At 38.0% G+C, this 22,189-nt stretch overlaps 1 protein-coding gene across 18 annotated transcripts in view; it reads right to left on the bottom strand.

The window, feature by feature from the left end:
- METTL4 (methyltransferase like 4) overlaps positions 1 to 22,189 on the bottom strand; it is a 426,540-nt gene that overhangs the window by 188,024 nt on the left and 216,327 nt on the right. For 17 of the 18 annotated variants that reach the window (XR_004314950.1, XR_004314948.1, XR_004314958.1 and 14 more), the window contains exon 9: positions 1,878 to 1,984. The exons of the other annotated variant lie outside the window; for it this stretch is intronic. The gene's annotated coding sequence lies outside the window, so the exon portion shown is untranslated. The remainder of the gene's footprint in view (positions 1 to 1,877; positions 1,985 to 22,189) is intronic. 18 annotated transcript variants of the gene reach the window in all.

The following is a 22,189-nucleotide window of genomic DNA, read 5'->3' as shown; positions in this document are numbered from 1 at the left end:
ATAAAGGTGTCTTACTCTGAGCCTGAGTATAGTTGGGCTTCTTCAGCACTGCTGCCTGGGTTATCATGTTCCTTGAGAATGTGCATGTTTCCTCAGGACCTCAAAATTATAATCAGTTTCAGTTTCTTATGTGTCTCACTGTTTAACAATTCCAAAAAGTTGATAGACATAGAAGATTATATGCTCCACACCCAGTACTAAGTTTAGAAAATACAGCCATCTCTACCCCTTTAGAGCAGTTAACCCAGACAGAGTTGTGTTCCCTGAACCCAACCTTTGATGTTGCAAAAGCCACTGCTGACACTCAAGGAAACTGACTGAGGGCAGGAAGGTAAATGGGGAACATTTTCTCCTTTTAGTCTCCCCAGGAGGCCAGACTTTCCTGGAATCCATGAGCTGAGAACAAATTCACACAGAAGAAAGTGCCAGCAGGAGGTTATAATGGTGCTGGGATGTCCTTATTTGGGAGGAACACACACCTACCTCTACCATCTCCTCTCTCAGGTCACTGCATTAAGACATCACTGCCTTTTTTTGCGAACTATGCAAATTTGCAGTATTAGCAACCCAAATTCCCTAGTCATATTTGAGATTTCCACCCGCCACTTTTAAAGCCTCTTAACACAGTTCTTCTTTGAACTGGGTGTTTCTGGCACCTGAGCACTGTGTTTAGGATTCACTTAGTCTTCTGAAAAGGTATTTTCAGTTTTGCACCAACTCGGGCTGCTTCCATGGCTATTATGATGGAGTCACTCAGGCCTATAAAACGTACCTCCTAGGGGAGGCTTCCTTTTCATTCCTACGTTTTCTTCAACTGGAAAATCACCCTCAGAAGACACCTGAACTAAAACCTCCATTGATATTCCTGAATCTAGTGCTTCTAGGGGCCACAGCTCTGCAATGTGATCACAACAACACGCTCCCTCAGGTTTGAATATTCTGGCCTGTGAATACCATTTCAAGTGCTCCCAGGAGAGAGAGGATGAGAAAAGCAGAAGGGAGAAGGCGGAAAGGCCAAGAAAAGGTCTGATTTCAGATAAAGTTCCAGCCTCAGCCTGAACCCTCAGGAAGTCTGGCAGTATAAGTTGCACCTTGGTGACTGTTGGGTCTCCAGAAAAGAAGGCCGGCAGTGGGCTTCTGCCTCCAGGTAAGGCAGCTCACGCAGCCCCAGGGCAGTCCTCCAGGGAAGGTGGCAGCTGCGAGCACGGAAGCTCATTTTGCACAACCTGCAAAGTATGCTTTTCAGTTTAGTATCTTGGCCTGTAGACCTGGCTGAAAAACTGAGTAAAAGCAAAATTTGTTCTGCATCCTAATACTCAAAAAGCCTATTTACAGGAAGACTCTTCTTGCCCTTTATTGAAACATGTCTCCTAGTTTGCTTGCCTACTGTCTGATCGCCAGCAATTGCCAGGTGCCCTGTAACAAGAGTTTACTAAAATCCACACCGTTAAAAACAGCCACCTTCCCAGCAAAGGCTTCATAAGCTACTGAGACCCACCAAGGTTAAAACCCTACATGCCCTGTCTTCCTAAAGCCACCTCTCAGCCACTCCAGGAGACTCAACAGTGTGTGTTTATTTCATTCCCCAAATTCTAACCCTTATCTATTTCTCAAGGCTACTAACTGATGCATCAAAATCTGAGTTTCTAATGAGGGTGTAATAAATGATGCTTGATGTTTCCCAACCTAAGTTTGTTACCAACTGAAAGGCAGACGAAGGGATCGGGTGGATAAGATTAAAGCATCTCCTTTAGAGTCACAATGCACTTGGAGAATGTATACGCACCAGTCTGCCCCCAGACATCAGGCCTACGCTGCAGAGGCAATGTCTTCTCCATTAAGTGTCTCACAGGGTGAAGAGACAGTCAAAAACGTACCTCTCCACAGGCAGGTAGATCCAAAAGAAGCAAAGAGAAGGGATGAAGCCATTCACATCCAGGGTCCTCCTTACATACCAGCCAGTCAGGGAGGTCATTCACTGTCCCTGGGGGAGGAGCAGAGAGGAGATGGAGAAGTCAGGGATATTGAATCTAGGAGCTCCATGCTCGTAAAACATCAGGAGTTGGGAGTAAGTGTTCTCGTCTAACAATAGAACAGCCGATAGGGAGGTGAGGGATCACAGAATGAGAGCTCAGAAGAGCTCAGAAGTCTACGGTCAGTGACCTAGAATAGTTTGCAATTGACCAACTCTCTTAAAAGGGCCAGACAGTTAATATTATAGGCTTGTGGGCCATATGGTCTCTGTTAGAACTACTCAACTCCGCTGGTGTAGCCTGAAAGCAGTCACAGATTATACCTAAATAAATGGGCATACACTGTATATGTAGGTTATATGTATATATGATACTGTATATATGTACATATGTGTATGTGTATATATATTCATATTCTATGTGTGTGTGTATATATATTCTCTTACAGCACTGTGCTGGCGAGGGACAGCTGCTGAGTAAATTATCTATTGCATGAATAGGATTGGCAAGACCTGAAGAGTAAGACAAAGCAAACAGAAGTGCTTGAAGGACACAAAACAAAAAGTATTTTGATAGGTGGTTATGTTGTTCTGGTCCATATGACTCAGCAGAAACCAGTCCCACCCTAGTTACCATGCACTCAACTCTGGCTGCACTTTGGGGTTATCCAGAGAAGTTTACAAAATACTGATGCTTAGGTCCCACCCCAAGAGATTCTAACATGAAAGAATGACTGAGGTAATATTTCTCCAGCCAAGATGGAACATTAGATAAAATGGCAAAGTTCTGTGAAGAACGTGTGTGGATGAAACAGGATAAGGCTGGGTAATTTCAGGAGGGACTGCAAACATTCCACATTCTGTTTTTCCCCCCTGAAACTACAAGCCATGGTTGATTCCCAGATTGAGTCACAACTTTGCAATCCCCTCAAAGGGGAAATATCCTATTTGGAAAGATGAAATCAGGCTTTTTACTTTTCTATTCCCTTCTGCAGATTTAGAAGGGATGTTAATTTTGAGTGGTTAATGGATTTTCTAGGGTTTGTCACTCTCAGCCCAGCTCTAACAGGGACATTTTGTCATTAAAAATATTTGGTCATTAGCTGCTGTCCTCTTTCCACTATTACCAGTGTCCATTGCCCATTCTCCTATGTTAAATGTAAAAATCTGCTTTTTGATTATCAGGAGATACAGCTCATGTCACCATCCTTAGTGAGAGGTTTTTACTTTCAGGGACTGAACATTAGCTGCAGTGTTTTCTACAACCAAGGTCTTACTGCCAGGAAAAAGAGGAAAATTGTTCTAAAAGCATTATAAATAGAATCTCTAGTTCTAAGTGAAGCAAAAGTGTGAAAATGTTACATTTATTGATTAGACTCTCAGGTCCTCACAGACGTGGAGATACCAATTTCTGATCTTTCTACTCTGCAAGGCCAATATAGATTTGCAAATTTTCTAGTTACGATCTAGGAAAAAATAGAAAACAATATCAAGGAGATAAAATTTAGTTTCGGGAATCACAGAAGGCAAAGAAATTTTATTTACGTCAAAGGAGTTAGTGAGGTCAAGAGAAGGGAAGAGCTTCCAAACATCGTCAGCAACCTGGGCCAAAGGCCTGAGAACAGAAAGAGCCTGGCACGTTCAAGGACCTGAAAGATGACCAATGAGTCTAAAGCACCGTCAGCAAGGACAGGAGTGGCATGAGGCCAGGCTGGAGAGGTGTGCACGAGTGTCTCAAGGTCACACGGAAGGACTCGGGCACAACATCAGACACAAGTGAAGCAGCTCCTTTGAGAAGCTAACCTTGAGGCCCTCTCTGGAGGTCTTTGGTCTCCTACTCAATTGTTCTGGCTATTTGCTAGTGCAGTCAGATCAAGGGAACAATCCGTTATCTAACACAACGCCAGATGGCTGGAATGGAGCAGGGAAGACTGGGGAAGGATCAGGCCTGGGAGAAAAACACAAACTCAGTTTCTGACACATTAATTTGAGGTGACTCTAATGAGAGACATCCAAGTTGAAAGTTAAGTATTTAAGTTAGTATTTAGATTAGAAGCTCAGAAAAAAAAAGTCTGGGCTAAATTTATGAACCTGGTCACCATGGCAATCAACAATAGGAATAACTCTTGCTAATTTAAGCAGAAAAAAATTTTATTGGAAAGATACTGGACAGCTCACAGAACTTCAAAGAAGTCTGGAGAAACACACTCAGAAAATAAGAAACCACAGGACACTGTCCAGCCAAGAGCACAGTGAAAATCATCCCACTGTTCCACTGCTGAGGCCACAGAGCCACCACCGCTGGCCCTGGACACTGAAGGTGGCCACTGAGTCCACGGTTCAGGTGCCCCCAGGATATGGACTTGGATGCTGCTCTTTCCCACCCAGAGGAACTCTCTACTGTCCCTGATTCTCTGAATCACTAACCTCCAGTTCAAACCCAGGCACCGGCACCTTGTTTGCCAAGTCCAACCTGCCCATACTCCATTGCCAATAATGAGGATAAATTCAATTACCAGGGATATTTATTTTGGATGGAGAGAAAGAGGACATTCTATAGAAATGGATAAGATCATTTAGGGAGCAAGTGAGAAAGGGAATGAAGGAAAGGAAATAAAAGGTACAGGACAGGAAGGGAAGAAATGAGGGAAGGGATGCTAGTTAGGGGAGCCTAGGGTCAAGCCTTGAGACTCTCCAGCATCAAATTTTGCCTGAATTAGGACTGTCAAGACCTACTCTGTGATGATACATTACACATCAAATCTGCATAGCATTTTAACTTGAAAATAAGTCAGAAATAAAGATGGTATCCCTCATTTGGGAGTACAATTGATTTTAACAGATGATTGTCAAAGTGAATTCTAAGAATCACAGTACAAATCTGACCCCTGGAGATGGCATTTCCACATGACCTTGCTTACTGCGAAGTCAACTATAATTAAGTATACCCATACGGATGTTAAATTATCCAACAATGACAGCAGCACAAAGAAAAGAACTGATAGAAATTCATACGAAAATTAATTGAAACACCGTATGTAATGTCTGGATGTACTTCAGTATTTTTAACTGACCTATGGCCCTTTGAGTAATTATCTGCGTATCTTCAAGTGGTGAGGCTTTAATCAAAAGCAAATAAAAAGGCATGCTACATCTTTTGTGCTGGGAATAAAACAGGGCCTAATTCCCCATGAAATAAATAACAGGCATTACGAAGAGAGTTCTCGTGGCAAAAATAAATAAAGTATCTATGTTGGTGGGTAGATGGAACTCCCTCCTTGCCAAGTTAATATAGTTTTTCCAGACATTCTAGCCATTAAATATATCCCATTTAAATTCCTTTCCTGTAGGAAAAAAAAATGCCTCATCCCCTTAAATTCCCTGTCAAATATTTAGAATGCTTGATCTAAAACACACTGGGAAATTTTTTTCTAATGACTTGTATGATTTTTTTCAGCCAATTCTTGATACTAAAGCAGTAGTTTTCCAAGTGGGTACCAAGGAGCCCAGGCTTCCATGGACATGCTTTAGGACCCACCACAGAAGACAGAGTGCTGTGCTCAGAGACATGGAAGCACCTCATCCTTTCCCCATACCTTGTCCTACATATCTTTCATCTGGCTATTCCTGAGTTATATATTTTTGTAATACACTGGTGATCTAGTAAGTAACATGTTTCTGAGTTGTGAGCTGCTCTGGAAAATTAACTGAGCCTAAGGAAGAGGTTATGGGAATCTCTGATTTATAACCAGGTGGTCAGAAACACAGGTGACAACCTGGGCTTGCAACTGGCATCTGAAGTGGGGTGGGCTGAGGGAACACTCTTGTGAGACTGAACCCTTAACCTGTGGAATCTGATACTATGAGTAGACAGTGTCAGAACTGAGCTGAAGTACAGGCACCCAACTGCTGCTCAGGTAAGTGGTGAATGTGTGGTGAAACCTCTTATCCATTAGAAATTGGGGTCACAATCACCCTTTAGATGGATTAAAAAGCAAAATGACTATGTTATAATCTTATCTGACTTTCTTATCCTTCTGGGTTTCTTATTTCTGGGCACCATTTTATTGAGTATTTTATATTGACTAATAGGACCTCTCTTGTCCTGCATCCATACATCTATATACACTGTACTGTGCAGTGTTGGACAAAAAAATAAATAAATCTTATGGATAGGTTTTCATGAGATCCTTCAGCATCAGAAAGATCTTCGGCTACGAGAAAGACTAAGACTCACACTGGGTCATTTTGTAAAATGACCTGTTATAACATAAAACAAAACGTATTCTTTTAGTAAGGACCAGGTGCTTAATCTCCAAAAGTTGTGACATACAAATGTGGGCAGCAATTTTTCCCAGGTCATTAGTACTTACGGTACCCAGTTCAGTTAGGTTCAATCATTAGTCCCAAAATGCCCAAAGGCATACATTACAGAGAAACTAGAGTGTGAATTTCCTGAAAACAAAATTCTGTCAGGTTTTGTTCACTGCAATATCCCTGGTGTCTACAAGAGAGTAGTCACTCAGTATTTATACTTGTGCAACAGAAGAATGTTGCTCTTGGTAGATAGGCATTTTTTAGTTATAGGTGTTTTCAGGTTTCCAAAGCTCTAAACTTTGGAAATTTCTTCAAACATTCCCAAGAAAAATCTTTGAGTATGACTTGTGCTGCTCAGGAGCATCTTTGTCTCAATACAATCATTCCCTTTGTACCTTATATAGGTGTCCATAATTGTCAAGGCAACCTATGTAACTACGGAATAAACTTTGATTAATACAGAATTAGTGAGAAACCAAACTTGTAGAGACATTAACATTTATCTGACGTTCTCTGCTTTCTTATCACTTCTACTAAACACTCCATACAAAATTAAATTAGACAATTGAAAAGGAAAATGGGGACATGTTTTCAACATCAAACTGAAAAGAATGAATATCCATTCATTCAAGAGACAACTTTCACTCCTCCTTGATTTACCTAATCATTGATGGTGGAAAACGCTATTTGAAAACCAATTTTAAATACATCTTTGATTCAATTTGGATAACAGAAAAATAAAAACAATTAGAAATGTCTAGAGTTAAAGAATATATGTATAATCATAAATATAATACTAAAGCTCTCCCAGAATGCTTGGAATTACAGTCTGAAATACAGCATAATTGGGTTTACCATCAATTCCCAAGGGGGATTAACTACTAAGAGTATATAAAGTCATTATAAGAAAGTTATCCTTAAATCTTAATCTTCAACATAATATTGTAGCAAGGCTCCAACACATAATACTGGAAAAAGCATTTCAGTGGCATCCTAAAAATAAAGATGAATTCCATCATCCATCATGTTTTCTGGTCACCTTGCAGTTGACTAGGGAAAAATAATGATTTTATAACAAATACGGCTTTAGGAGCCAGACTGTGACAGCATCTGCATTTGATCACCACATCCCTTTGTAAGTAAAGCTTCTAAGTGAAACAAAGCTGAAGTTCAAAATCAGGGCACACAAAAACTCAACGCCTTTTTTTTTTTTTTTTATTTGCTGATTTGTGCTACAAATGTAACAATCAGGAAACTACTGAAATCTTATCCATTAAAATATTAGTTTCTTCTGGTACAAGTTACATCAAAATCTAGTCATTTAAATTACTGCCCTACTAGCAAATTGTTTAATGAACATTATTCTCTGACAATGCAAATGGGTAATTCAACTTTCCTGTTTTTTTTCTATGGTTTGCATATACTCTTAAAGGTTAAAAACAGATATTTTAATGTCTCTAAAGTCTCTGGAGGATGGCCCAGCCCCCAGGCAATCCCAAGGCAGAACTGACAGTGACAGCTATGAAACACTGCAAGAGCCAAAATTCCTAGGGAAAGGAACACCCTTCCCTGATCTGCAAAGCTGCAGTTGGAACACAGTAGGACAAAACCATATTGTTTTTTTCTCTCTGTCCTCCCTCTTGTTGGCCAGAACATGAGCCCAATCACAGCAGGACAAGAGAGGGATCACTAAAGCCCCAAGTGTCTGAACCAAGGACCAAAAGGAGGCCTCAGGGAATGAAATCACCTGGGAAAAGATGGAGAAGGAAGAGCTTGGGAAAGCAACTCCATAAAGCTGTTTATGAACTCCTGGACTCACTCCTGACATGTACCTGTATGATTCTGATCCTAAGTAGCATGCCAAAGACTTTGAGAACTGCAGTAACTATAAACCATTGCCTAGGCCCCAGACTGACCACTAAGTGAAACTCAGCCAGGATATATCCAAAGAGCACTGCAAAGGCTTTGAAGACTAAACAGATACTGAAATTATGGCCCACAGAAAGTAGGTAGGAATTTGTGGATGAACCAAGAAAATTTCAACTCACATGAGGAAAGAAAATCAACAGACATCAATGCCAAGACAACACAACTGATGGATTACCCAAAGACCAAAATACTTAAACTGGTGATTGTGAACACTCTTGCAACAAATGTTAAATTAAATCTGGGCAAACAAAAACAAGATACAAAGAAGAGCAAATTGAAAAACAAAATAACCGAAATAAAAATATATTGAATGGACTCAACAGCAGAATCAAGATGACAGAGCAAAGTCAGTGAACTTAAAGATGAAGTAATAGAAACTATCCAATCTGAACAACAGAAAGAATGAAGAAAAAATCAACAGAGACTTAGGAACAGTAGAAAAATTTTGCATGTCATGTCAGAGCGCCACAGACAGGAAAAGAACTGTGTTGATGAAAATATATTTAAGGAAATAATGACTGAAAATTTCCCAAGTTTGTCTAGAAACATAAATCTACAGATACAAGAGCAAAGCCCAAGCAGGATAAATCCAAAAAACCCAGCCCACATACAGCAAAATCAAACTGGTGAAAAGAAAAAATACTGAAAGTAGCCAGAGAAAAACAATACATTAATTATATGGGAACAATGATTCATAGAGGCCAAAAAGAAAAGGCATAATATTTTTTACAGTACTAAATGACTATAAACACTGAATTTTTATGTTTAGTGAAAATATTCTTCAGGAATGAGGGTGAGATAAACACATTCTCAGATGAAGAAATACTAAGACATTTCTTATCCAGCAGACCTTTTCTAAAAGAAATGCTAAAGGAAGCTCTCAGACCAAAGAAAAATAACAGTAGAAGGAAATTTGTAACAACAACAACAACAACAAAAAAAAACAGCTAGGAAAAAATGATAAATACCTTGATAAATGTAATTATTCTCTTCTTGAATTCTTTAGAATATGCTTGACAATTAAAAACAAAATTTGTAATGTTGATTGATTGTGTTTACAGTGTAGATAAATAAGACAACTATGGCATAAAAGGGGAGGGCAAAGGGACCTCAAAGGTCCCTCTTAGTAAGATTTTTACATTCCAATTGAAGTGGCAAGATATCAACTGAATTATACTGTGAAACATTAATTATGTATTTTGGAATCCCTAGACCTATCAGTAAAAAATTATACAAAATGATATAGTAAAAAGTCACAATAGATAAATTAAAACAGAATGCTAAGAAAAAATTCAAATACTCCAAAGACAGGCAGAAGGGGCAAAGAGGGAAACAAAGAAAACAAAGAGAACAACCAGAAAATAAAGAACAAAATGGTAGACTTAAATCCAAATGTTATTCATAAGTGCATTAAATCTAAATGATCTAAGTACACTAAGTACTTAAAAACTAAGTACGCAGATGGTCAGTATGGACAAAATATAATGAATACACTCAGACTGTCCACAGTAAGCTCACCTCAAATATACTGATACAGGTAGGCTGCAAACACTAATCAACCAAAAGTTGTAGTGGCCATATTAATATCAAACAAAGTAAACTTCAGAGCAAAGAAGATTTCCAGGGATAAATAAGGATATCATCTATTGATAAAAAGATCGATTCCCAATAAGGCACAGCAATTCAAAATGTTTATCCATATTACACTGGAGTTTCAAATTACATGAAACAAAAACAAAGAACTGAAAGGAGATACATGCAAATCCATGGTTATAATTAAAGAATTTGACATTCCTCCCTTGGTAACAATAGAACTAACAGAAACTCAGTAAAGATAAGAACTGAACAATGCCAGTGACCAGTTGGATGTAACAGACATTAACAGAACATTCCACCCAACAACACGGTCTTTTCCGGTGTACACAGAACTTTCACCGAGGTATGTACTGGATCATAAAACAAACCTTGGGACATTTAAAAGAACTGAAATGATGGAAAATATATTCTCAGACCATAATGGAAATATACTGACAATCAATGACAGATTTTTTAAAAAGCTACGAAGACTTGGATATTAAACAGCACTTCTAAATAATCCATAGGTCAAAAAATAATTCTTGAAGAAATTTTTTTACTAAATGGAAATGAAGAAACAGCATAATAAAAAATTTAGGATGCTGCAAATATCTCTTAGAAGGATATTCATAGTATTATATCCTTATAAGAGAAAAGAAGAAAGTTCTCAAATCAACCTTAGATTCTACTTTAAGAAACTAGAAAAAAAAAAAACAAAATAAAAGCAAATTAAGTAGAAGGAAATAAAGATAAGAGCAGAAATCAATGAAATTGAAAACAGGAAAGCAACAGAGGAAATCAATGAGGCCAAAGGTTCGTTCCTTGAAAAAGTCAACGAGATTGATAAACCTCTAGCAAGAATGAAAGTAAAAATAGGAAGAATAGGATTTACCAATATCATAAATGAAATAAAAATGAAAGAAATATGATTACTATACACACAAATGTAATTTCCCCTTCCATTTTGTTGAATGAACATCAGACTAATTTTTAGTCTTTCCATGGACTTCTGTTACTTCTTCAAGGAAAAGGGCAAGGATGAAAATGTTAGGATTGATTTCCTTGATGTATGGTTATGGATGCTGAATGGAATTAATGTGCCTCAATATTTTTCATGTCAGGAACTTGTCCCAGGATTTTGATTGGAATCTTAAACCAAACATTAGCCAAAGTTCACCAATTCAACCAGAGCAACTCTCTGGCTATTTCAGACCTTCACAAAGACATGTAGAAAGTTACAGAAAAATTCAAAAGATTCTCAAGGATTTTTCTTCCTCTAAAATATATCTCTTCCCACTGATTTACCATAATTCACCAGAAAACACTGGAAAAATTTATTGGGTTAAAACATTTTGTCCATAAATATCCTATTAAAATGCAAATATATTACCCAGGAATTCATATAATACCACTCTGTTTTCAGATAAGCAAAGAAGAGAACTCCGAGGAAACAAGAGACAGAAAACATTTTTAAGTCAGGCAATGAAAGTACCATGGTAGGACGTCCTAAGAATCAAACATGAGCATGAGAGTTCCCAGTATAAAATTTAAAAACAATAAAGCTATGAGAACAGGAGCTGGAGGTACGTTAGAAACCAAACCTGCTTTACACCTTGGCTAGAGCTTGCTCTGCTGATGGGACTGAGCATTTTGCCACGTAGAAAAAGTACAGTCATCCAGGATCTCATTTATGATGTGAAGTTTGTGAGCAAGCTATATGACCAATATAAATTACCTTGGATTCTATTCTTCTATCTAACTGTGATATTGTGATTTACAATAAGAAATACATATTTGCTCTTCATCCCCATTTCTGGCCCAGAGCTACTAAAACCCTTGGAATTTAAGTGATGAGAGCAATAAAGGTATCTTTTTTTATGTTAATGAGGTGGCTTTTGGAAAACACCCAAGGATAGCAATTGGTTGCCAGAATAGCCAATCTTGTGATTAGAGGGTTGGACGATCCCCTGACCTCTGGGCAGGAGAAGGGGTATGGAGATTGAGTTCAGTCACCAGTGGCCGCTGATTTACTCAATCATGCCTATGTAATGAAGCCTCCATAACAACCCAAAAGGACGGTGTTTGGAGAACTGGATTGGTGAGATGTGGAGATTTGGGGAGAGGGGTGCACCTGGAGAGGGCAGGGAGGCTCCTTGACTTTTCCCCATACCTTGCTTTATGCATCTCTTCCATCTGGCTGTGAGTTATTTCCTTTTATAACAAACTGCTAACTTAGTAAGTAAAATGCTTCCTTGAGTTTTGTGAGTCACTCTCATAAGTTAATCGAACCCAAGGAAGGTTGTGAGAACCTCTGATTTATAGTCAGTCAGAAGTACAGGTAACCAACCTGGGCTTGTGATTAACATCTTATAAGACTGAGCCCTTAACCTGGGGGATCTAATACTGTCTCCACACCGATAGTGTCAGAATTAAGTTGAATTCTCACACTGCTGATAATCTGTGAATTGTTTGTTAGTGGTGTGGGAAAAAAGCCCAAATACATGTTGAAATTGGGTTCAGAGAAATTTTACTCATGTTCTAATATATCCTTCAAAAATACCTGTACCTCTATTCTGGCAAGGGAGAACATGAACATGAAAATGGAACAAAAGCAAGATACAAATACGAAAATGATGAGTATCAAATAAAGTCTGAATCAATTCTGATCAGCAAGAAACAATTCATAACCCCAGCCCCAAAAGCAACAGGAACCTTTAAGAAGAGTGGCACGTTCTCTTCAGATGTATGTAAACTGAGGAGGCAATAATGGTCGAGACCAGACACTCCCTCTGTGCATTATCCATGTGGATATCGACAACAGCAACAAAGCAAAAACGATGACTACGAGCCCATGCACACAGACTTAAAAAGAAAAAAGGTGCAAATGAATTAAGGAGTTCCATTATCCATGCAGCTAACAATACAATTACAAATAATCCTAGAGAAGAGAAGAACAAGAGCCACTAATGAAATTAATTTGTCTGTAAGGAAACTCTCCAACTAATGAAAAAGATGTCTGCATAACAGAGGAAAATACAAAAGAAGAATACAGATCCTTGAAATGACTTAAGAAGGAAGAAACGCAGAATGAGCAGAGACTTGAAAAACTGGAACAAACAAGAGGGAGGAAAACGCACTTGCAGTGAGTTCAAAACTGAAGAAAAACAAGGAAGGAATTGAACCGGTGCTTGGGGCAGATGGCAGAATGTTAACAGAGGCAGAACGAAAGCAAAACACTCTTTTTTTTTTCTCTCTCTAAAATTTTAAATTCTATTTCTATCATTATTTCTAGCATGGAAAACTGTCTTAACACTAAGAAGCAGAAGAAAGTCAGAGGGAATTAAAGCCAAGGTAGACAGAGAATGTACCTACTTTAAAAGAGCTTCTGCCTCTAGTCCAAATGAAATATGCTCCAAATGCTAAAAGAACATCCAGATTTGACTGCACATCATGGAAAAATGAGAGAGGTGAAAAAAAGACTGGCAAAACTTGTTGCCATTTTCAAAAAGAGAAAAATTAATTGTGGAAATACAATTTAGTGAGATAGTGATTAATTTCCAAGAAAATTCTAGAGTGGTTTAGTCCACCAGATGGAAGATGTAGCCTAAAGGAGCCAGTATGAGTTTACTCAAGAGCAGATCACAAAAAACTAACTTCACTCATGTGTGCAGAAAAGATACTAAAGTTTTCCATCACAAGTCTGTAGAACTGCCTACTTCTGATAGTTCAATTCTCAATTCACATGCTACTTCTTCACAACCCTTCATGGACCACTAATCTACGGTGTCCTTCCTTCCTGCCGTCAGCATTCTATTTCCATTCACACTTTTTAATTTTCTACCAAACGTTTATCCAAAATTACTTTGCTTGTTTACCTGTTTACAAATCTGGCTCCCCTCACCCCTGAAGACTTCAGAAGCCCATGAGAACAAGAACTTAACCATTCCCCATTGTATCCCCTTTCCTAACAAAGAATGCTTGGCATCAAATAGGCACTCAGTAAGTGTTTTTGAATTAATTAATTAACAGATTATCTGAACTAAAGGGACATAAAAGTCATGTAGGCCACACACAGTTCTTACCCCTGCCTCCAACCAGTGACACTGGAATGTTTTTCTTAAACCTCCAGTGGCAGTTAATCGCCTCACTTCAGGCAATTTATTTCATGGCAGAACAATTCCAACAGTGGGAAAGCTCTTCTTGTACTAAACTGAACCCTACCTACTCTTTGTTTCCATCCATGAATGCCATCAGAACCCAGCTGCCACCAATCCTAGGGCCCCCAGGGACCCCACCCCTACCCCCGGGCCCTGCAGACAGCCGTACCAGCACCTGGGCCTGTCCACCAGCAGGCTGACAGCTATCGCAGGAGGCAGGGACTGGCAGCCAATGGAGCCAGGCAGCAGCCCCACCACAACTGAAGGGCCCATGCGGCCAGCACAGGAGACATGCCTAGAGCATGTGGCTCTGGTAACGAGAGGGGCACATGCTGTGGGTCCCACAGGATGTCTCCTGTATAAGGCCAAGTCTGCAAGATCAGGAAACCCAACCAACCTATCTAACACACAGAAATAAACACAAAGAATTAGGCAAAATGTGGAGACAGGGGAATATGTTCCACAGGAAGGAATAAGACAAAACCCTAGAAGAAGAACTAAGCAAAGTAAAGATAAGCAATCTACCCAATAAAGAGTGTGGTGCTTAGCATGCACGAGGTCCTGGGTCCAATCCCCAGTACCTCTATTTAGACAAATAAATGAGTAAGAAAGTAAGTAAAAATTTTTAAAGGTAATGATCATAAAGATGCTCAATGAACTCAGGAGAAGAATGGATAAACACAGTGAGAAGTTTAATAAACAGTTAGAAAATACAAAGAAGCACCAAATAGCTGAAGAATGCAATAACTGAAATTTTAAAATATACTAGAATGAATCAACAGTAGAGTAGATGATACAGAGGAACGAATCTGTGAATGGGAAGGCACTGGTGGAAATGCCCTAAGCTGAACAGAAAAGAGAAAAGAATTTTTAAAACGAGGATAGTTTAAGGGTCTTCTGGGACAACATAAAGCATACTAACACTCAAATTACAGGGGTCCCAGGTGGAGAGAGAAAAGGGCAGAAAACTTATTTGAAGAAATAATAGAATTACTACAAATGATATTTCTCAATAGTCCTGCGGGGTGTGTCTGTGCTGTGTGTATAGTGTAGCATGTCCATTTTAAAATTCTAAAATACTTTGCTTACAAAGAGTCTACTACGATCTTACTGTAAAAGAAAGTGTTATTGTACAATGTTTACTACATATTGTACAATGCTTACTACATATTTTAACATATTGTCTACTATTTATTTTCATGATGTGATTTATTTAATGTCACTCTGCGTGCAGGAGCTTCAGAGATGAATGCTGTGATGTTTATGTGTCTGAACCCGGCAACCGGGCCACAGCCCTCACCTAGATGGTGCATCTATCTTATCCTCATCGTATGCCAAGCTCTTAGCATAGTACCTGGCTGGCAGGCATTCTATAAATATTTGTTGAATTGAAACATAAAGGAGGCTCCATTTCCAGGACTGTTTGACTGGGAAATACAAACTGACCCTTCTACTGAAGACAACTAGAAAACCGGCACATTTCTTGAAGATTACCTGCTTAAGGGCACTGGACAGCATCAAGACTGGGAAAAATTCGAGGACAAGGATCCCTGGAAGGGCACACTTAGGAAGTACAGCTAGAAAGAAGAGCAAGGAAGTGATTGCTATGATGCAGGTTACATTTGAGGAAGGAGGAGGAGTCAGTGATTTGAAGCACGAGGAAGACTTTTAGGATACAGACAGTGTTGTTTTTTTTTTTAACCTAGTTGTTCACTTTGTGATAAACCATTATGCTTTCTATCTTTTTATTGTGCACGTCTTTGCACATTTGTTATATTTCACAACAAAAAGTTTTTTAAAAAATACCCTTAAAGTATAAACAAATGAGCCCTGATGGTGTTAATCATTGGAAGCACTTTGGGAAGTATACAGAAATTCAAGTAGGAGATAACATTTCCTTTCAGTAAATGGCTTCTTCCCTGCTTCAGAGAATAAATGTATTGGACCCAAATGGGCGGTCTCAGCCAACGTGAACCGTGGTAATGAGGCACCGCGAGAAGGGAATAGACGGACACAGAGGCACCTGAAGGTGCTGCCTATGCAAGGTCTGGTTTTCTTCTTGCCTCATGTCTAAGAGGCTGAAAGAGAAAATATATTTGTCTTACACAAAAGCAAAAAAATCAAGCTTTCCAGACCGATCATTAGAGCTTCCCACACATACTCAGAATAGCCATGCTGGACAGTGATATTCCTCAGAAAAGCAAAAGTTTCCAAGTTAATGCCACAGAGAGCTTTCTGCTCACATCCAGTCAAAAAAGTAAGATGAAGACAAGCACGTGTGCAGAGGACTGTGTATTTCTAATAAGCAAATCATGACAACGGGGAATACCTAAAAATCCATCAGCTGCTCTGAAGGCAGATCTCTGGGGAGACTTCATTATCTCTGTTTTGACTGCATTAAGAAAGAGGCTTGGGAAAGCCTATTAGAGAGCTTTACAAAATAATCTTTTGACAAGCAGCTCTTCTACTGGACTGTGGAAAACCTGACAAAACTTTGGTTTTTCATTCTGATCCTTTCACGGTTTTGTTCATAAGCAAGCTGCCATTTCACACACAGGAAAGTCTCCAGCAGCCTATGACAGCCCTTCCTAAGCACAGTACCCTGTTTTTCACTTAAACTTATTTTTCTCCCTTGTTAAGGATTGAGACTCCATCTGAGACTGAAAGGCAGACACTGCCCTCATCAGGTCAAATTACCCTGCAGAATTGGATTCTTTAGAAGAAAAGTAATAAACTGAGTACAGCAGGCATGCACGGAAAAGCAGATATATTGCAAACTTCCGGATGCTGCTTAAGTTATTTCTATTTAATGAAATCTGCCTCTAAAGAAGCTTATTTTAAATGAATCACTCTTTAGATAGATAATGCCAATACATGTGTTATGGTCTGAAAGTTTGTGTCCTCCTAAAATTTATGTGTTGAAATCCCAACCCCCAAACATGATCGTATTAGGAAGTGGGGCCTTTGAGGGTCCTTAAGACACAAGGGCAGAGTCCTCGTGAGTGGGATTAGTGCCTTATAAAAGAGACCCCTCCCCCACTCTGCCCATTGAGGCTCTAAGAAGTCTTCAGCCCAGGACAGAGCCAACCATCCAACACCCAACTTGCTGGCACCCTGATCTCAGACTTCCAGATCTCAGACCCATGAGCAACATTTCTGTCGTTTATAAGCTACCGAATCTGTGGTATTTTATTATAGCAGCCTGAACAGATGATACAATATACAAAATTGTAGTTGTAACGGACGAATCCCTAGAAAGACACAACTTAACATAATGGATACAAGAAAAAGTAGAAAATTTGAAATATTTCATAGCCAATGAAGAAACTGTATTTGTAATTAAAACCTTCCTACAATGAAAAATCCAGGCTCAGATTGCTTTACCAGAAGATTCTTTTATAAATTTAAGACAGAAATACTAATCTTACATAAAATCCAAAGAATTTAAAAAAGAAAACACATCCCATTTTATGAGGTCAGCATAAACTTAATATAAAACCTATCAAGAAAATTTATAGGCCAGTCTTGCTTATGAAGATAAATGTAAAATCTTAAAATATTGGCAAACCAAATTCAACAATCCCAAACAAGTTGGATTTTTTTGTTAATTATATTTTTAAAGTAACTGAGAAAGCATATGATCATCATTAGTAATTGAAGAAAACACTTGCTAAAACTCAACATCCACTGACAATTTTAAAAGGAAAAAAAGAAATGATTAGCAAACTAGGAACAGAAGGAAACTTTAAACTGAATAAAATTTAACAACAAAAAAACTGACAAACATCATACTTAATGTAAAATACTGAGAGCTCTCCCCTTAATATCAGAAACAATACAAGTATGTATATGAATCATGACTTCTATTCATCATTTTGAAAATGCTTGCCAGTGCAAAAAGACAATAAAAATATTAAAAAGGAAGAAATTAAACTGTCATTATTTATAGCAATACTATTGTGTATGTTGAAAACTAAAATAATCCACAAACTATTACATAATCTATTAGAACTAAAAAGCAATTTTACCAGAAACTTTTGATCAAAGTTTGTACAAAATTAAACTTTATTTCTATATACTGCAATAATTAGAAAATGAAATATTTCAAAATTTACCATTTTAATAGCATCAAAAATCTCACATACCTGAGAATAAATCAAACATAAAATATGCAAAATCTCTACACAGAAACAGAAGGAATAAACCATGTCTAAGGGTTGGAAAACAATCTTATAAAGATGTGATTTTTCTTCCAAGTTGATCCATAGATTCTCAATCTCAATTTTTATGGAAATTGACAAGTTGATTCTAAACTAATTTGAAAGTGGAAAATCCCAAGAATAGTAATGACAGTTTTGAAGAATAAGAATACACCTTGAGTACACGACAATTCATCAAAATGACATTAAAGGCTATAGGACAGAAGACAGTACAGTACTGGCAAAAGGATAGATTAAAAAAACCAATGGAATAAGATAAGGATCTATAAAGAGACTTGTACATATTCAGTGACTTAATTTCTGGCAAAAGTGTCGGGGCAGTGAATGTATTGAGAAAAATATGACTCATAAACAGTACTGGGTTAACTGGACATACATATGTTAAAAAGCATGAATGTTGATCCCTACCTCCACTATGCACAAAAAGCAATACTAGATGGACTGTACATGAGTTTGAAAGGTTTAAATATAAAGGTCCTAAAACCACAGTAAATCATCTTCACAACTTTGGGAAAGGCAAAAATTTTTTAATCAGGACATACATAAGATTGATAAACTGGTCTTTATAAAATTAGAAACTCTGAGTCATAAAAACGCATCATTAAGAGAATGAAGGGCAAGCCACAGAGTAAGAGAAGCTATTTTCAACATATATACTGGACAAAAGCTCTGTATACACAGCACAGAAAGAACGCCCACAAATCAATAAGAAAAATGCAGAACATCCAACCTTAAATGTGGGCATGAACCAATAAAAGGAAACCTGGGCATCACAGAAAAAAAAAAAAAAAAAAAAGATATCTCACAGCCAGAAAGCATATGAAAAGGTGCTCAACATCATTTGTCAACAGACGAACGTAAATTCAAACCACAGTTAAATACCAATCTCTACCCATCAGAATAACTAAAACGAAAAAAGAGACGATACTAAAAGTTGGTGAGTACATAGAATAAGATGGAACACAGTAGAATAAGGCTATAAATTGGTGCAAAAACAATGGAGAATTTTTTTACAATGTTTACCTTATGATCTTCCAGTTTTGCTCCTCAAATTACTCAGAAATACATATGTATTTTCATCAAAAGACATGCACAAGAATGTTCACCAGAGCACTATTCATAAAGGCCCCCAAAAGAAAACAATTCCATTGTCTGTCAACAGTAGATAGGGTAACATACAGCGAAGAAAATGAAGCAACAACTGCCACATGCAACAACATGGATGCATCTCACAGACATAATGAAAGAAGCCACACACACACACAGAAAGTAACTGCTGTAGCATTTCACATACATAAAGTGCAAAAACAGGTAAGTCTAATCTACAGTAACAGAAGTCAAGATAGTAGTTCACTTTAGGGAGGGGCCAAGTAGTGACTGTGAGGAAGAACAAGGGAAGCTTCCGCTGTGCTGTTGAGTTTCTGGTTGCACAGTGTGAAGTCACTGTGAAAATCACCGAGCTTTATTCTTATCACATACATACTTTTGTATATATGTTATACTTTTAGTGAAAATAAAAGACAAACAAATGTGAAGATATTCAGTGAGCCAAGACTAAGATAGATGTACAAATTGCCCATACATTGTGCTTGGCTTTTGCTAAAGAGAAAAAGTAGCATTGTCAGTTACAATATTTTCAATATCCATAAGATAAAATTTTACCAATTATTCAGGAGAAGTACAACTGTTCTTGGTATTAAGGACAGATGGGAGTATCTTCTGGGGATTCTCATAAGTACAATGAGAAAGGCAATTAGCAGCATCCCTGACAATTTGCATTTTGTCTCATTTTGTTAGACTATTTTTTCTGTCAGTTGTCAGAAGGGAATGGAATTACACCAAAGTGCAAATGAAAACCAATTTTCTGAGAACCATAGGCCAGTTAGTTTCTTCCTCCTTCATGCTTTCCTGCACTTGCTGAATAACATCCATCATACCATTTACTTCACTCAGTTTGCATCTCCCTTTACAATCCACACAGTGTCTTGCACATAACCATAATCAATAAAAGTTTTATGACTGAATAAATGAATAAATGAATGAGGCATCTGGTATCCAAAAGAGGATGAAGAAGAAATGGCTGCAACAACAAAAAACTGTCTGCTTCACAATTTGGCAGGAGGCAAAAATCTGACATGTAATTTTCAATCTAAGACAGGTATTATTGATAAAGACAGATATAAATGACCTACAGTGACACTGAACCAGTATAGAGATTAAATGTCATGTATTAATCCTGTTCAGAAGCAAGCAATATAACTTTACAACACTTTTCTACAGTTTTCATCCTTTTTAAAATTTCTTACTCTAACCTGAAAATAGCTATTTGACAAGTCAGTATAAAATGCAAGATGCTATTATATGCTATACCAAAGTCTGAAACAATTAAGGGAGAAATCACTAGTCCAAGACTTCACTGCTTGAGCTAACTTCAGATTTTGTTATGCAAACCTCTTTTTTTTTTTCCTGCTGGAGCTTTCATTTCAATTCTTTCCTCTTTCTTACATTTTAGCCAAGTCATTGGCTTAGTTGGCAGATGACAGAGCTTTCTTGTAGCTGAAATTGCATTTGTCAGTTTGGTATCAATGTGTCCTGTCTCTTAGGATTGGTGTAGCCTTATTTCTAAGTGAAACTATCTGTCTTGTATTTCCCTTCTGAGTGAGATTTATGAGGGAGAGCATTTGAATTGCTCATCTCTCTAATTCAGTCATCATTCTGACAGTAAAATGTCTCAGAATTTTCTCTTTATTGTAAAAGAAATGGTCTCTCCTTTTTTCTCTTCAACTAATGTGTCCTGCTTTTTGCCTATTAAATAACAGCACAAAATGGGGAGCATCTGGGCCCTCTGGGGGCAAGCATCTTCTCAGCTGCAGCCAGGGATACCAACAACACTTCATTCACAGCTGATTCATAATCTTTTTCTCTCTTAGTCTTCAAATTTTATTTAGTCATCTGACTAAAGTCTGAATGCTCTTAAGAGTAGTATGTTTAGTCCAATATCTTGTAAATAGAAGGAGTAATTAAACACTTGGCTAATTAATTACACAGAGAGAGATGGCCAAAACATACAGGTTTCATTGGGCAGACCCAATGCGTGACGACCGCAAGTGTATGGTTAACAAAGAAGGTAAAAGTCATATTCTTATTCCCAGTAGCGACTGGAATGGCTTGAGAAATTGGATAGATGCTAGTGGTGTATTAATATGGGAAAGGAGTGGGTTTTGGAAAGCATGGGAAGAATCAAGAATTCTGTTTTATAAATTTCTTCTGTATAACTCAGGGAACTATATTCAATATCTTGTAATAACCTATAATGAAAAAGAACATGAAAACGAATATATGTACGTATATGTATGACTGAAACATTATGCTGTACACCAGAAATTGACACATTGTAACTGAGTATACTTCAATAAATAAAAAATTAAAATAAATATTAAAGAGAATTCCGTTTTGATTATGTTAATTTTGAGGTGCCCATAAGACCTCTATGTGTGAAAATCAAGCAGAAAGTTAGTCTTTGGTCTGACAACTTGTGCTAGTTCTCTATGGTTAAGGGAATTTCATAAGGTTCAGAGAATAACTAAATTTCAGAACTTGCAAAAATTCTTAGAAGGCACCTAGGTCACTTAACCTGGATTCAGTGTGGTGCAAGCCTCACTGAGTTCAGCCAACGTTGCTAAGATTATAACCTGGGTTGTCCGATAGGTAGATCCTGATATAAGCCACTTTCTCCAACCCAGGCCTTGTCAGTAATAAACCTGATGCTCTGATTTACTTGCACCTGATTCCTAATTCTTGGTCCAAACTTGGGGGCAGGGTGGGAGGTGGGGGACAGGAGAAGCCATTTATTTATTTACCACCAACACAGCTATCCCAAATCCCAACAAGTTTCAACACCAGCCTACTTTCCTGCCCTGTGTTTCTTCAATCTCCATGGCAAAAACTAGCTAATTCTACCTATAGCCTAGTACTGTCCCAGATTCTGGGGCCTATTCGGCCTCAAAGAAGGAAAAATA

Source organism: Camelus ferus, chromosome 24 (assembly GCF_009834535.1).
Source record: "Camelus ferus isolate YT-003-E chromosome 24, BCGSAC_Cfer_1.0, whole genome shotgun sequence".
Taxonomy (NCBI): domain Eukaryota; kingdom Metazoa; phylum Chordata; class Mammalia; order Artiodactyla; family Camelidae; genus Camelus; species Camelus ferus.
Note: the sequence above shows the minus strand (reverse complement) of the source record. Positions and strands in the feature narration are given on the sequence as shown.